At 39.8% G+C, this 17,811-nt stretch overlaps 1 pseudogene across 1 annotated transcript; it reads right to left on the bottom strand.

The window, feature by feature from the left end:
• Positions 1–15,893: 15,893 nt before the first annotated feature.
• Positions 15,894–17,117, bottom strand: LOC113920598 (annotated as a pseudogene). Its single transcript, XR_003519320.1, has one exon. The product of XR_003519320.1 is annotated as an ATP synthase subunit alpha, mitochondrial-like (transcript).
• Between the last annotated feature and the right edge of the window lie 694 nt (positions 17,118–17,811).

Here is a 17,811-nt window from a genome sequence, read left to right as displayed (position 1 = left end):
TGATATTGAGGTATGTACCCTCTATCCCTATACTCTGAAGAGTTTTGATCCAGAATGGATGCTGTACTTTGTCAAATTTTTTTTGTGCATCTATTGAGAGGATCATATGATTCCTGTTCTTTCTTTTGTTAATGTATTTTTATCACGTTGATTGATTTGCGGATGTTGAACCATCCTTGCAGCCCAGGGATAAATCCCACTTGGTCGTGGTGAATAATCCTTTTAATGTACTGTTGGATCCTATTGGCTAGTATTTTGGTGAGAATTTTTGCATCCATGTTGATCAAGGATATTGGTCTGTAATTCTCCTTTTTGATGGGGTCTTTGTCTAGTTTGGGGATCAAGGTAATGCTGGCCTCATCAAATGAGTTTGGAAGCTTTCCTTCCATTTCTATGTTTTGGAACAGTTTCAGGAGAATAGGTATTAATTCTTCTTTGAATGTCTGATAGAATTCCCCTGGGAAGCCATCTGGCCCTGGGCTCTTGTTTCTTGGGAGATTTTTGATGACTGCTTCAATTTCCTTAGTGGCTATAGGTCTGTTCACGTTTTCTATTTCTTCCTGGTTCAGTTTTGGTAGTTGATACATCTCTAGGAATGCACCCATTTCTTCCAGGTTATCTAATTTGCTGGCATAGAGTTGTTCATAATATGTTCTTATAATTGTTTGTATTTCTTTGGTGTTGGTTGTGATCTCTCCTCTTTCATTCATGATTTTGTTGATTTGGGTCATTTCTCTTTTCTTTTTGATAAGTCTGGCCAGGGGTTTATCAATCTTGTTAATTCTTTCAAAGAACCAGCTCCTAGTTTCCTTGATCTGTTCTACTGTTCTTTTGGTTTCTAGTTCACTGATTTCTGCTCTGATCTTTATTATTTATCTTTTCCTGGTGGGTTTAGGCTTTATTTGCTGTTCTTTCTCCAGCCCCTTTAGGTGTAGGGTTAGGTTGTGTATTTGAGACCTTTCTTATTTCTTGAGAAAGGCTTGTATTGCTATATACTTTCCTCTCAGGACTGCCTTTGCTGTATCCCAAAGATTTTGAACAGTTGTGTTTTCATTTTCATTGGTTTCCATGAATTTTTAAAATTCTTTTTTAATTTCCTGGTTGACCCATTCATTCTTTAGTAGGATGCTCTTTAGCCTCCATGTATTTGAGTTCTTTCTGACTTTCCTCTTGTGATTGAGTTCTAGTTTCAAAGCATTGTGGTCTGAAAATAGGCAGGGAATAATCCCAATCTTTTGGTACTGTTTGAGACCTGATTTGTGACCTAGGATGTGATCAATTCTGGAGAATGTTCCATGGGCACTAGAGAAGAATGTGTATTCCGTTGCTTTGGGATGGAATGTTCTGACTGTGTCTGTGAAGTCCATTTGGTCCAGTGTGTCATTTAAAGTCTTTATTTCCTTGTTGATCTTTTGCTTAGATGATCTGTCCATTTCAGTGAGGGGGGTGTTAAAGTCCCCCACTATTATTGTATTGTTGTCAATGTGTTTCTTTGCTTTTGTTATTAATTGCCTTATATAATTGGCTGCTCCCACGTTCGGGGCATAGATATTTACAATTGTTAGATCTTCTTGTTGGATAGACCCTTTAAGTAGCATATAGTGTCCTTCCTCATCTCTTATTACAGTCTTTGGTTTAAAATCTAATTTGTCTGATATAAGGGTTGCCACCCCAGCTTTCTTTTGGTGTCCATTAGCATGGTAAATGGTTTTCCACCCCCTCACTTTCAATATGGGGGTGTCTTTGGGTCTAAAATGAGTCTCTTGCAGACAATATATCGATGGGTCTTGTTTTTTAATCCAATCTGATAGCCTGTGTCTTTTGATTGGGGCATTAGCCCATTTACATTCAGGGTAACTATTGAAAGGTATGAATTTAGTGCCATTGTATTGCCTGTAAGGTGACTGTGACTGTATATTGTCTTTGTTCCTTTCTGATCTATGGTGCTTTTAGGCTCTCTCTTTGCTTAGAGGACCCCTTTCAATATTTCTTGGAAAGCTGGTTTCGTGTTTGCAAATTCCTTTAGTTTTTGTTTGTTCTGGAAGCTTTTTATCTCTCCTTCTATTTTCAATGACAGCCTAGCTGGATATAGTATTCTTGGCTGCATATTTTTCTCATTGAGTGCTCTGAAGATATCTTGCCAGTCCTTTCTGGCCTGCCAGGTCTCTGTGGATAGGTCTGTTGCCAATCTAATATTTCTACCATTGTAGGTTACATATCTCTTCTCCCGAGCTGCTTTCAGGATTTTCTCTTTGTCTCTGAGACTCGTAAGTTTTACTATTAGATGTCGTGGTGTTGACCTATTATTATTGATTTTGAGAGGGGTTCTCTGTGCCTCCTGGATTTTGAACCCTGTTTCCTTCCTCACTTTAGGGAAGTTCTCTGCTATTATTTGCTCCAATATACCTTCTGCCCCTCTCTCTCTTTCTTCTTTTTCTGGGTTCCCAATTATTCTAATATTGTTTTGTCTTATGGTATCACTTATCTCTCGAAATCTGCCCTCGTGATCCAGTAGTTGTTTATCTCTCTTTTTCTCAGCCTCTTTATTTTCCATCATTTGGTCTTCTATATCACTGATTCTCTCTTCTGCCTCATTTATCCTAGCAGTTAGTGCCCCCATTTTTGATTGCACCTCATCAATAGCCTTTTTTGATTTCCACTTGGTTAGATTTTAGTTCTTTATTTCTCCAAAAAGCGTTTCTCTAATAACTTCCACGCTTTTTTCAAGCTCAGCTAGTATCTTTAAAGTCATGATTCTGAACTCTAGGTCCGACATCGTACTAATGTCCGTATTGAGTAGGTCCCTGGCTGACGGTACTACCTCTTGTTCTTTTTGCTGAGGTGATCTTTTTCATCTTGTCATTTTGTCCAGAGGAGAATAGATGAATGAGAGAACAAAATGCTGACAGATTAACAACGTCCCCAGCAAATATACTGTATACAAATCGGAAAAGACCTGAAACCAGGGGAAAAGAAAGGGAAAGAAAGAGAAAAAAGAAAAAGAAAAAAAAGATAAAAACAAAAACAGAACAATACAAAAAAAGCAGAATATGATCAAATATGATCAGGCTAGTGCATAGATCATTGCCACACACTAGATTTTGGGCGTATTTTGGTCTGTTAGAAAAAAGTGCCTCCTAAAATTTTAAAGGAAGAAAGACATATATGTACAAATTAAGGGTTGATACAATGAAGGGATGGAAGATGACTGTAAAGATGAAAATTATAAAAGATTTTATAAAAGCAATTGATAAGATAAGTTGTTTGAAAAAAGAAAGAAGAAGATTTAAAAAAAAGAAAGAAAAAAGGGAGAGAATGTGATCTGGCAGGAGACTAGAACAAAGCTATACACTAGTGATTTAGGGTATATTTTGATCTGTTAGAAGAAACTGTATCTCAAAATTTTAAAGAGAGAACAACTTACACATATATGCCAAAAATAAGGGTAACTACTATGAAGGGATAAAATATGACTCTAAAAATGAAAAATAAAAAAATTTTTTTTAAAAAAAGGAATTGATAAGATGTTGGTTGAAAAAGGGAAAAAGAAAAATTAAAAAAAAAGTTAAAAAAATTAACTTTGATGAACTAATGAATCATGGTAAAAAAAAAGCCATGAATTCTATGTGCAGTATCCCCTTAGCGCTGGAGTTTTCTCGTTCTCCTTGATCGGTAAACTTGGTCTTGGCTTGCTGGCTGTTCGTGCTGATCTTCTGGGGGAGGGGCCTCTTTCCGTGGTTTCCAAATGTCTTTGCCGGAGGTGGAATTGCCCCGCCCTTGTCGGTCTGGGCTAAGCAAGCTGCTCGGGTTTGCTCTCAGGAGCTTTTGTTCCCTGCAAGCTCTTGGTACAGCTTTGGAGGACCAGGGCGAAAATGGTGGCCTCCCAATCTCCACCCGGAGGAGCTGAGAACTCGGGGCCCCGCTCCTCAGTGCGCCCCCAGAGAAAAGCAGTCACTCCCGTCTCCATGGTCTCTGGCCGCACTCCATGCTCACTCGGCCTGTGACCGAGCGTTTCTATCTCTGGCACCCGACCCCGTGTGGAGTCTCCAAACCCAGCAGATCCCTGCGGTGCGCTCCCGCACCGTTCCTCTCAGGGGAGAAAGGGGAGTCTCCCCAGCTCTGCCGCTTGTTGGGTCCCTGTTTCCAGTAAGTGGTCGCTTCTCTGTTCAGAGAGTTGTTGCTACTCTCCTCTTCGATCTCCTGTTGAGTTCGTAGGTGTTCAGAATGGTTTGATCCCTATTCAGCTGAATTCCTGAGACCAGACGAAATCTAGGTCTCCTACTCCTCCGCCATCTTGCTCCGCCCCCCTGACCAGTTATTATTTAATACATTTAAATATAATGCTTTCTTAAATTTACCAAAATATCAGATTCTCACACAGGTTTGTCATGACCATCACATGAATATCAAGAGTTATAGAGTCCAAGATGAATCCTGATTTCAAAGATATTCTAATGTGAAGAAAATGCATTTTCAAAATGGAGCTGGCAGGCACCCTCCCCCACATCCAGCATAAACACAGGGCCACCTGCCAAAATCAGTGTTGTGCCAACATTCACTTATCTAACAATATATCCCACCGCCACCCTCAGGCTTTGGGGATCCAATCCCTGCAGCCAAGCTTGCCTCAGTCCTCATGCTATAGGTCCCCTCCCACAGAAAACCTGCAAAAATCTTTCCAATACCACATCTCCTGATCAGTGTGCTTTGCAGGACCTTGGTCCTGGCAGCAGCTGTAAGTCCCCTCATGGGGGACCCAGGCAAAAATGTGTTAAAACTGTGCAACCTAACCTCAAGCATGTGTGGATTCACTCCCACCAATACAGCCTTGGCCAGAGCCATTTCAAACCTGGGCCACAACCTGCAAACAGACCTGAGAGGGGCCAGCACCACTCTGCAGTGACTCCTGTCCTTGGGAGAGAGAAAGATCACCACACACACCAGTCAGACTGCAGCCCCAGCAGTGGGCTGGGGGCAGACAACTGGTCTGATCGTAGGCCTGGTCCACCAACAAAAGCTTCTCAGAAAACAACACAGAGACAGCACCCTGCAGTTTGGTGCTACTGCATCTCAGGCAAATGCCTGGTCTGATACAACTCAAGCCCAAGGCATCTGCAGATTGGCCCACCAACACCACAGGGAATAGACACTGCCCACAACAGGAAAAGAGAGCCTCTGCAGATGACTGGACTGAAGGAAAAAGTTGCTCAGCCACAACAGCACCATGCACAGAACACACATAGGAAATAGCCCTGAAGTAGCAGATTCCAGTAAACAGGAAACACTGTTCTGCAGGGTGCCAGAGGATCTCTTCTTTATAAGGCCACTACTTTCAAGAGTAGGAGATATAGCTGACTCTCCTAACACAGAAAATCAGAGAGTTAGACAAAATGAGAAGACAGGAATATGTCCCAAATGAAAGAACAGAATGAAATCATAGCAAGAGACCTAAGTGAAATGAAGATAAGTAATATGCCTCATAGGGAATTTAAGGTAATGGTTATACAGATACTCACTGGACTTGATAAAAGACCTCAGTGAGACCTTAACAAAGACATATAAAAGAATCAATCAGAAATGAACACAAATTTGAAATTAAAAATACACTAGAAATAAATAGCAGACTTGAAGAAGCAGAATAACAAATCAGCAACCAGAGGACAGAGTAATGGAAAGTAATTAAACCCAGCAGGTGAGAAAAAATATGCAAAATGAGAATAGACTTAGGGAATTCAGTAACTCTATCAAGTGTAATAACATTCACATTATAGAGAGCTCAGGAGAACAGAGAGTAAAGGGGGCACAAAATTTATGTGAAGCAATAATAGCTGAAAACTTCCTGAATCTGGGGGGAAGGAAACAGACATCCAGATCTAGGAGGCACAGTGATCACCTAACAAAATCAACCCAAGGAGAGCCACAAGACACACTGTAATTAAAATGGCAAAAATAGTGATAGAGAAATCTAAAAGCAGCAAGAGAAAAGAAAACAGTTACAAACAAGGGAAACTCCATAAGGCTGAGGATTTTTCAGCAGAAACTTTGCAGGCCAGAAGAGAGTAGCATGATATATTCAAAGTGCTGAATGGAAAAAATCTGCAGCCAAGAATATTTTATTCAGCAAAGCTTTCATTCAGAATAGGAGAAATAAAGAATTTCCCAAACAAACAAAAGTTAAAGAAGTTCATGACCACTAAACCAGTCTTACAAGTAATATTAAAGAGAACTCTCTGAGTGGAAAGCAAAGACCATAAGTAAGAATAAGAAAAGTAGGAAGCAAAAAATCGGTAAAAATTAGTATATTTGTACATATCAGGCAAGGGACTCACAAAATAAAAGGATGTAAAATATGACACTATCTAGCTAAAATATGGCAGGGACAGAAGTAAAGAATGGGTTCAAACTTAAGCAACCATCAACTTAATATAGACTGCTATTTATATATAAGATGTTATGTATAAACCTAATGGTAACCACAAATCAAAAACCAGTAATAGGTAAAAAATAAAGAGAAAGGAATCCATGCATATCACTAAAGAAAGCCAACTTACTATGAGAGAAGAGAGCAAGAGAAGAAAGGAACAGAGAAGAACTACAAAAACAACCATAAAACAAATAACAAAAACAGAGCTACCATATGATCCAGTAATCATACTACTGGGTATTCACCCAAAGAATGTGAAAACACTGATTTGAAGGGATATATGCACCCCTATTCCTGCAGCATTATTTACAATAGCCAAATCATGAAAGCAGCCCAAGTGTCCACCAACAGATGAATGGATAAGGAAGATGTGGTATATATTGGGACACCTGGTTGGCTCAGGAATAGAAAGGAATTATTTTTAAAATAATATATAAAAAATAAAGACAGAAAATGTCAGATTTCATAATAAATATAATTGCAATAAATTTATTTTATTAACTGACAAAATTTTCCATACATATTAAAAAATAAAATCTAGCTATTATTTATAATAGACACACTCCAAATAAATTAATGGAAAAGTTTTTTTTTAAAGACAAGGAGATTAGAAAAAAAGAAGACCTTTATTAGAGTATTAGAAATCAGAAAAAAATGCCACCCTACATATTTTTTTCCAACTAGGGAATATAATATATATCACATTGATAGAGAAAACAGAACAGAGAAATATGCATCCCAATACACATGCAGAAGAGGTCAGGCTCACAAGAAGAAGATATTTTCCCCATGAAGTTTTTAAGAACCTGGAAGCAAAATGTCAACAAGTACAGGAAGAAAAAAAATCAGATTTTTTAATGATAAAGGATCACTTATAAAATATCACTAAGCAAATCATGTCCTCTTAGTATACAGAATTTAGCAACCTTAGGCCTTCACCCCATGTGAGAGCCATGAGAACTAAGCTGTAGAAATAGTGGAAATCTGCTTGCAAAGCAACAAGTGTTCAATTAGGGAAACAAAGTGACAACTATGAAAGCTGCTACATAAGTGGAGATTCAAAATTTGGCAATAATTAGACCATTTAAAAGGCAAGAAACAGGGGCGCCTGGGTGGCTCAGTTGGTTAAGCATCTGCCTTTAGCTCAGGTCATGATCCCAGGGTCCTGGGATCAAGTCCCACATCAGGCTCCCTGCTCAGTGGGGAGTCTGCCTCTCCCCCCTGCTTGTGCTCTCTCTCGCTCACTCTCTCTCTCAAATAAATAAATAAAACCTTTTTTAAAAAATGTCAAGAAACAAAGTGGAATCAACAAACTATATCCATTTAACAATAAGGTAATACAATAACCACGTTCAAAGAATAACCCTCATATTTACACACTTATACCATTTTGAAGGTGTAAAATAGTCTTTGAATAACTCTTGAGTTAAACAGTAATAGAATTAAAATTATAAGCTATTTAATAAGTTAATAAAAGGGCTGGCAAAATAAGGAGAACAGGGAGGGGGAAAAGATGGCGGAGGAGTAGGGGGACCCAGAAAGGCCTGGCAAACATATTCAGGGTACTAAATGAGAAGAACATGCAGGCAAGAATACTTTATCTGGCACGGCTGTCATTTAGAATGGATGCAGTGATGCACAGCTTCTAAGACTGGCAGAAACTGAAAGAATATGTGACCACTAAGCTGGCCCTGCAAGAATTATTAAGGGGGGTTCTATAAAAGCAGAAAGACCCCAAGAGTGATATACAACAGAAATTTACAGGGACAACGTATAAAAACAAGGTCTTCACAGGCAACATGATGACAATAAATTCATTCCTTTCAATAATCACTCTCAACGTGAATGGCCTAAATGCTTCCATAAAATGGCACAGGGTTGCATATTGGATGAAAAGACAGGACCCATCCATATGCTGTCTACAAGATGCTAATTTTGAACCTAAAGATACATCCAGACTGAAAATGAAGGGATGGAGATCCATCTTCCATGCCAATGGACCTCAAAAGAAAGCTGGGGTAGCAATTCTTATATCAGACAAATTAGATTTTTAAACTAAAGACTGTAGTTAGAGACACAGAAGGACACTATATCATTCTTAAAGGGTCTATCCAACAAGAAGATCTAACAATTGTAAATATCTATGCCCCCAACATGGGAGCAGCCATCCATATAAGCCAACTGTTAACCAAAATAGTCATATTGATAACAATACGTTAATTGTAGGAGACAAAATACTCCACTCTCAGCAATAGACAGACCCTCTAAGCAGAAAATCAACAAAGAAACAAGAGCTTTGAATGACACACTGGACCAGAGGGACCTCATAGATATATACAGAACATTCCACCCTAAAACAACAGAATACTCATTCTTCTCGAGCACACATGGAACTTTCTCCAGAATAGACCACGTACTGGGTCACAAATCAAGTCTCAACCTATACCAAAAGATTGAAATCATTCCCTGCATATTCTCAGACCATAATGCTTTAAAACTGGAACTCAATCACAAGAAAAAATTTGGAAGAAATTCAAACATTTGGAAGCTAAAGACCACTCTGCTCAAGACTGTTTGGGTCAGGGGGAGGAGCAAGATGGCAGAGGAGTAGGAGACCTAAATTTCATCTGGTCCCAGGAATTCAGTTAGATAGGAATCAAACCATTGTGAACACCTACGAACTCAACAGGAGATCGAAGAAAAGAATAGCAGCAACTCTCTGAACAGAAAAGCGACCACTTTCTGGAAGGTAGGACGTGCGGAGAAGTGAATCCCAGGCGATATTTCAGAAGATAGACGGTGGGGGGAGGGAGCCTCCGTCAGCCGCTAAGGAAAGTGATAGAGCCGTGGAGCACAAAATCGGAACTTGTAGAAGTCTGCTCTGCTGAGGGACATCGCTCCAGTGGCTAAGAGGGGAGTGGAACCCTCGCTGGGACAGTGTGATCTCAGGACCCTCGGGGTCACAGAAAGACCAGGGGTCTCTGAGTGCAGCAGAGCTCCCAGGTATCAGAGCAGGGAATCTGGCTGCAGAGACGGAGCCGAGGCATGGGCTCTCAGCTCAGGGTTGCCGTAAACCGTGATCCAAGCGCAGCACAGTCGGGCCACTGCTCTTCCAGCAGGGACCCAACAAGCGGCAGATCCAGGGAGACTCCCCTTCCTCCCCCAGAAGGAGCGGCAGGGGAGCGCACCGCAGGAATCTGCTGGGTTTGGAGACTCCACACGGGGTCGGGAGCCAGAGATAGAAATGCTCGGTCACAGGCCAGGTGAACACGGAGTGCGGCCGGAGACCAGGCAGACAGGAGTGATTGACTGCATTTCTTGGGGACTCACTGAGGAGTGGGGACCCTAGTTCTCAGCTCCACCAGGTGGAGATTGGGAGGCTGCCATTTCCACTCTCATCCTCCAAAGCTGTATGGAAAGCTTGCAGGGGACAAAAACTACTGAGAGCAAACCCGAGCAGATTACTTAGCCCGGACCCAGCAAGGGTGGGGCAATTCTGCCTCCGGCAAAGACATTTGGGAACCACGGCAACAGGCTCCTCCCCCAGAAGGTCAACAAGAACAGCCAGCCAAGACAGAGTTTACCGATCAATGAGAACGGCAGAACGCCAGCACTAAGGGACTACTGCACATAGAATTCATGGCTTTTTTCCCCCTAATTCTTTAGTCTTTCAAAGTTAATTTTTTTAATTTTCTTTTTTTTCTTTTTTGAATTTTTCTTTTTCCGCTTTTCAACCAACATCTTATCAATCCCATTTTTAAAAATCTTTTTTTATTTTTCATTTTTAGAGTCATATTCTATCCCTTCATAGTAGTTAACCTTATTTTTGGTAAATATATATATATAAGTTTTTCTCTCTTAAAATTTTGGGATATAGTTTCCTCTAACAGACAAAAATATACCCTAAAACTCTAGCGATTGACTTTGTTCTAGTCTCCTACCTGATCACATTCTCTCACTTTATTTTTTTTAATTTCTCTTCTTTCTTTTTTCAACCAACTTCTTAACTTATCAATTCCTTTTATAAAATCTTTTCTAATTTTCATCTTTACAGTCATATTCCATCCCTTCATCATATTTACCCTTATTTTTGTACATATATAAGCTTTTCTTTCTTTAAAATTTTGGGAGGCAATTTCTTCTACCAGACAAAAATACCCCCAAATCTAGTGTGTAGCACTGAACTATTCACCAGCCTGATTCTATTTGATCAGATTCTCTTTTTTTATCTTTTTCTTTTCTTTTCCTTTCTTTTTTCTTTCTTTCCCTTTCTTTTCCCCCGGTTTCAGGTCTCTTCTGATTGTTTAGTGTATATTTTTCTGGGGTCATTGTTACCCTGTTAGCATTTTGTTCTCTCATTCATCAATTCTCGGAACAAAATGGAAAGATGGAAAAAATCACCTCAAAAAAAAAAAGAAAAAGAGGCAGTACCGACTGCCAGGGACCTAATCAATATGGACATTAGTTAGATGTCAAAATTAGAGTTCAGAATGACATATAAAGATACTAGCTGGGGCGCCTGGGTGGCTCAGATGGTTAAGCGTCTGCCTTCGGCTCAGGTCATGATCCCAGGGTCCTGGGATCGAGTCCCGCATCGGGCTCCCTGCTCCTTGGAAGCCTGCTTCTCCCTCTGCTTCTCTCTCTCCCTCTCTCTCTCTCCTCCTCTGTCTCTCATGAATAAATAAATAAAATATTTAAAAAAAAAAATTAAAAAAAAAAAAAAAAAAGATACTAGCTGGGCTTGAAAAAAGCCTGGAAGTTATTAGAGAAACCCTTTCTGGAGAAATAAAAGAACTAAAATCTAACCAAGTCAAAATCAAAAAGGCTATTAATGAGATGCAATAAAAAATGGAGGCTCTAACCTCTAGAATAAATGAGGCAGAAGAGAGAATTAGTGATATAGAAGACCAGATGATGGAAAATAAAGAAGCTGAGAAAAAGAGAGATAAACTACTGGATCATGAGGGCAGAATTCGAGAGATAAGTGATATCATAAGACAAAACAATATTAGAATAATTGGGTTCCCAGAAGAAGAAAAAGAGAGAGGGGCAGAAGTTATATTGGAGCAAATTATAGCAGAGAACTTCCCAAATTTGGGGAAGGAAATGGGCAACAAAATCCAGGAGGCACAGACAACCCCACCTCAAAAATCAATAAAAATAGGTCAACACTCTGACATCTAATAGTAAAACTTAAGAGTCTCAGAAAAAAACAGAAAATCCTGAAACAGCTCAGGACAAGAGGTCTGTAACCTACAATGGTAGAAACATTAGATTGGCAACAGACCTATCCATAGAGACCTGGCAGGCCAGAAAGGACTGGCATGACCTATTCAGAACACTAAATGAGAAAAATATGCAGCCAAGAATACTATATCCAGCTAGGCTGTCACTGAAAATAGAAAGAGTGATAAAAAGCTTCAAGGACAAACAAAAACTAAAGGAATTTGCAAACACAAAACCAGCCCTACAAGAAATATTGAAAGGGGTCCTCTAAGCAAAGAGAGAGCCTAAAAATAACATAGACCAGAAAGGAACAGAGACAATATAGAGTAACAGTCACCTTACAGGCAATACAATGACATTAAATTCGTATCTTTCAATAGTTACCCTGAATGTAAATGGCCTAAATGCCCCAATCAAAAGACACAGGCTATCAGATTGGATAAAAAAACAAGACCCACTGATATGCTGTCTGCAAGAGACCCAGGATAGACCCAAAGACAACTCCAGATTGAAAGTGAGGAGGTGGAAAACCATTTACCATGCTAATGGACACCAAAAGATATCTGGGGTGGCAATCTTTATATCAGACAAATCAGATTTTAAACCGAAGACTATAATAAGAGATGAGGAAGGACACTATATCTTACTTAAAGGGTCTATCCAACAAGGAGATCTAACAATTGTAAATATCTATGCCCCTAAAATGGGAGCAGCCAATGAGATAAGCCAAAATTAATAACAAAATCAAAGAAACAATCAACAACAATATAATAATAGTGAGGGACTTTAACACCCCCCTCACTGAGATGGACAGATCATCTAAGCAAAAGATCAACAAAGAAATAAAGACTTTAAATGACACACTGGACCAAATGGACTTCACAGATACATTCAGAACAATCCATCCCAAAGCAACAGAATACACATTCTTCTCCAGTGCCCATGGAACATTCTCCAGAATAGATCACAGCCTTGGTCACAAATCAGGTCTCAACTGGTACCAAAAGATTGGGATCATTCCCTGCATGTTTTCAGACCACAGTGCTTTGAAACTAGAACTAAATCACAAGAGGAAAGTTGGAAAGAACTCAAATACAGGGAGGCTAAAGAGCATCCACTTAAAGAATGACTGGGTCAACCAGGAAATTAAAGAAGAATCTAAAAAATTCATGGAAACCAATGAAAATGAAAACACAACTGTTCAAAATCTTTGAGATGCAGCAAAGGCGGTCCTAAGAGGATAGTATATAGCAATACAAGCCTTTCTCAAGAAACAAGAAAGGTCTCTAATCCACAACCTAACCCTACACCTAAAGGAGCTGGAGAAAGAACAGCAAATAAAGCCTACACCCAGCAGGGGAAGAGAAATAATAAAGATCAGAGCAGAAATCAATGAAATAGAAACCAAAAGAACAGTAGAACAGATCAAAGAGACTAGGAGCTTGTTCTTTGAAACAATTAATAAGATTGATAAACCCCTGGCCAGACTTATCAAAAAGAAAAGAGAAATGACTCAATTAAATAAAATCATGAATGAAAGAGGAGAGATCAAAACCAACACCAAAGAAATAGAAACAATCATAAGAACATATTATGAGCAACTCTATGCCAGCAAATTAGATAATCTGGAAGAAATGGATGCATTCCTAGAGACGTATCAACTACCAAAACTAAACCAGGAAGAAATAGAAAACCTGAACAGACCTATAACCACTAAGGAAATTGAAGCAGTCATCAGAAAACTCCCAAGAAACAAAAACCCAGGGCCAGATGGCTTCGCAAGGGAATTCTACCAAACATTTAAAGAAGAATTAATACCCATTCTTCTGAAACTGTTCCAAAACAATAGAAATGAAAGCGAAATTTCCAGACTCGTTTTATGAGGCCTCCATTATCTTGATGCAAAACCAGACAAAAACCTCATCAAAAAGGAGAATTACAGAGCAATATCCCTTATGAACATGGAGGCAAAAATTCTCACCAAAGTACTAGCCAATAGTATCCAACAGTACATTAAAAGGATTATTCACCACGACCATGTGGGATTTATTCCTGGGCTGCAAGGTTGGTTCAACATCCTCAAATCAATCTTTGTGCTACACTACATTGATAAAAGAAAAAACAAGAACCATATGATCCTCTGAATAGATGTAGAAAAAGCATTTGACAAAGTATAGCATCCTTTCTTGATCAAAACTCTTCAGAGTATAGGGATAGAGGGTACATACCTCAAGATCATAAAAGCCATTTATGAAAAACCTACAGCAAATATCATTCTCAATGGGGGAAAACTGAGAGCTTTCCCCCTAAGGTCAGGAACACGGCAGGGATGTCCACTATCACCACTGCTATTCAACATAGTACTAGAACTCTTAATCACAGCAATCAGACAACAAAAAGAAATAAAAGGCATCCAAATCAGCAAAGAAGAAGTCAAACTCCCACTCTTTGCAGATGATATGATACTTTATGTGAAAAACCCAAAAGACTCCACCCCAAAACTGCTAGAACTCATACAGGAATTCAGTAAAGTGGCAGGATATCAAATCAATGCACAGAAATCAGTGGCATTCCTATACACCAACAAGACAGAAGAAAGAGAAATTAAGGAGTTGATCCCATTTACAATTGCAGCCAAAACCATAAGATACCTAGGAATAAATTTAACCAAAGAGGCAAAGAATTTGTACTCAGAAAACTATAAAATACTCATGAAAGAAATTGGGGAAGACATAAAGAAATGGAAAAATGTTCCATGCTCACGGATTGGAAGAAAAAATATTGTGAAGATGTCAATGCTACTTAGAGCAATCTACAATCAAATGCAATCCCTATCAAATACCATTAAATTTTTTCAAAGAAATGGAACAAGTATCCTAAAATTTGCATAGAACCAGAAGAGACCCCGAATAGCCAGAGGAATGTTGATAAAGAAAAGCAAAGCTGGTGGCATCACAATTCCCAACTACAAGCTCTATTACAAAGCTGTCATCATCAAGACAGTATGGTACTGGCACAAACACAGACACATCGATCAATGGAACAGAATAGAGAGCCCAGAAATGGACCCTCAACTCTATGATCAACTAATCTTTGACAAAGCAGGAAAGAATGTCCAATGGAAAAAAGACAGTCTCTTCAACAAATGGTGTTGGGAAAACTGGGCACCCACATGCAGAAGAATGAAACTGGACCATTTCCTTACACCACACACAAAAATAGACTCAAAATGGATGAAAGACCTAAATATGAGACAGGAGTCCATCAACATCCTAGAGGAGAACACAGGCAGCAACCTCATCAACCTCAGCCAGAGCAACGTCTTCCCAGAAACATTGCCAAAGGCAAGGGAAGCAAGGGCAAAATGAACTATTGGGACTTCATCCAGATAAAAAGTTTTGCACAGCAAAAGAAACAGTCAATAAAACCAAAATACAATCGACAGAATGGGAGAAGATATTTGTAAATGACATATCAGTTAAAGGTCTAGTAGCCAAAATCTATAAAGAACTTCTTAAACTCAACACCCAAAGAACAAATAGCCCAATCAAGAAGTGGGCAGAAGACATGAACAGGCATTTTCCCTAAGAAGACATCCAAATGGCCAACAGACATGTGAAAAAGTGTTCAACATCACTCGGCATCAGGGAAATCCAAATCAAAACCTCAATGAGATACCACCTCACACCAGTTAGAATGGCTAAAATTAACAAGTCAGGAAACGACGGATGTTGGCAGGGGTATGGAGAAAGGGGAACCCTCCTACCCTGCTGGTGGGAATGCAAGCTGGTGCAGCCACTCTGGAAAACAGTATGGAGATTCCTCAAAAAGTTGAAAATAGAGCTACCATACAACCCAGCAATTGCACTACTGGGTATTTACCCCAAAGATACAAATGTAGTGATCCAAAGTGGTACGTGCACCCCAATTTTTATAGCAGCAATGTCCACAGTAGCCAAACTATGGAAAGAGCCAAGATGTCCATCGACAGATGAATGGATAAAGATGGATAAACCCACTGGGCTGAAGAAATGGGGGAGACAGGGAGGCCACGAAGAGGGCTGGTGTTGGGAAGAGTCCCTGTACTCCAATTTTTTTAACCACCAACCAATATGGAACCTTTATTTTTAAGGTAATTTCTGTACATCTGGAGTATGAGAGTAATCCTTTTACAAATGGAACTGATTACTAGAATAAATGACGACAAAACCATAACTGGTATTTCATGTGAATCCACAGGAGTTTAAGCTTCAAATCCAGCAAAGAAGTTTGTTACAATCTCTTTCAGCTTAGCATCTGACTGTTCTGAGATCTTTCCATCAGTCCTTCTATTGCCCAATAGGGCCTGGTGCTGGCTGATAACATGAGCCAGGAAAGCATGCTCAAACTTTGTGATCTTGCTGGGCTCCAATTTATCAAGATACCCTCTCACACCAGCATAAATAACAGCCACTTGTTCTTCAATAGCCATGGGAGAATACTGTCCTTGCTTCAGCAGCTCAGTCAGTCACACACCACAACTCAAGTGTTGCTGAGTGGCAGCATCAAGGTCAGAACCGAACTGGGCAAAAGCAGCAACCTTATGATACTGAGCCAATTCCAGCTTCATGGTCCCTGCCACCTGCTTCATGGCCCTGGTTTGGGCAGCAGATCCAACACGGGACACAGACAAGCCAACATTAATGGCAGGGTGGATACCTTTGTAGAACAATTCTGTTTCCAAGAAGATCTGTCCATCAGTGATGGAAATGACATTTGTTGGAATGTAAGCAAACACATCACCAGCTTGTGTTTCTATGACTGGTAAAGCAGTCAAGGAGCCACCACCAAAAGAATCGTTCATTTTGGCTGCTCTCTCTAGCAGACAGGAGTGTAGGTAGAACACATCACCAGGATAGGCCTCACGACCAGGGGGCTGGCGGAGCAGCAGAGACATCTGACGATAAGCAACAGCCTGTTTGGATAAGTCATCATAGATGATCAAAGCATGTTTGCCATTATCTCTAAAATATTCTCCCATAGAACAGCCAGAATAAGGAGCCAGGTACTGAAGGGGAGCAGCATCAGAAGCAGTAGCTGAAACCACAATGGTGTACTTCATGGCATCTGCATCTGTAAGTCTCTTCACCAACTGGGCAACAGTGGATCTCTTCTGACCAATAGCAACATAGATACAGTATAGCTTCTTCTTTTCATCAGTTCCATCATTGAAACATTTCTGGTTAATGATTGTGTCAATAGCAATTGATATTTTGCCAGTCTGTCGGTCACCAATAATCAGCTCACGCTGACCACGACCAATTGGCACCAAGCTATCCACAGCCTTAATACCAGTCTGCACTGGTTCACGCACAGAGATTTGAGGAATGATCCCAGGGGCTTTCAGGCCAACTCACCTACGGGTCTTGAAACCAATTGGACCTTTTCCATCAGTGGCATTACCAAGGGCATTTACAACACGGCCATATATATATATATATATATATATATATATATATATATATATATAATGCAGCCATCAAAAGGAATGAAATCTGGCCATTTGCAATGACGTGGATGGAACTGGAGGGTGTTATGCTGAGCGAAATAAGTCAATCAGATAAAGACATGTATCATATGATCTCACTGATATAAGGAATTCTTAATCTCAGGAAACAAACTGAGGGTTGCTGGAATGGTGGGGGGTGGGAGGGATGGGGTGGCTGGGTGATAGTCATTGGGGAGGGTATGTGCTATGGTGAAGGCTGTGAATTGTGTAAGACTATTGAATCACAGACCTGTACTCTGAAACAAATAATACCTTATATGTTAAAAAAAAAAAAGAAGAAGAAGATAGCAGGAGGGGAAGAATGAAGGGGGGAAAATCAGAGGGGGAGACGAACCATGAGATACTATGGACTCTGAGAAACAAACTGAGGGTTCTAGAGGGGAGCGGGTGGGGGGATGGGTTAGCCTGGTGATGGGTATTAAAGAGGGCACGTATTGAATGGAGCACTGGGTGTTATATGCAAACAATGAATCATAGAACACCACATCAAAAACTTATGATGTAATGTATGATGATTAACATAATATAATAAAATTTAAAAAAAAAGAATGGTCAATCAGGAAATCAAAGAACTTAAACAATTCATGGAAACAATGAGAATGAAAGCATATCG

The sequence above is a fragment of the Zalophus californianus genome, chromosome 15 (genome assembly GCF_009762305.2).
Source record: "Zalophus californianus isolate mZalCal1 chromosome 15, mZalCal1.pri.v2, whole genome shotgun sequence".
Lineage (NCBI taxonomy): Eukaryota > Metazoa > Chordata > Mammalia > Carnivora > Otariidae > Zalophus > Zalophus californianus.
This window is presented reverse-complemented; position numbering and strand designations above follow the sequence as displayed.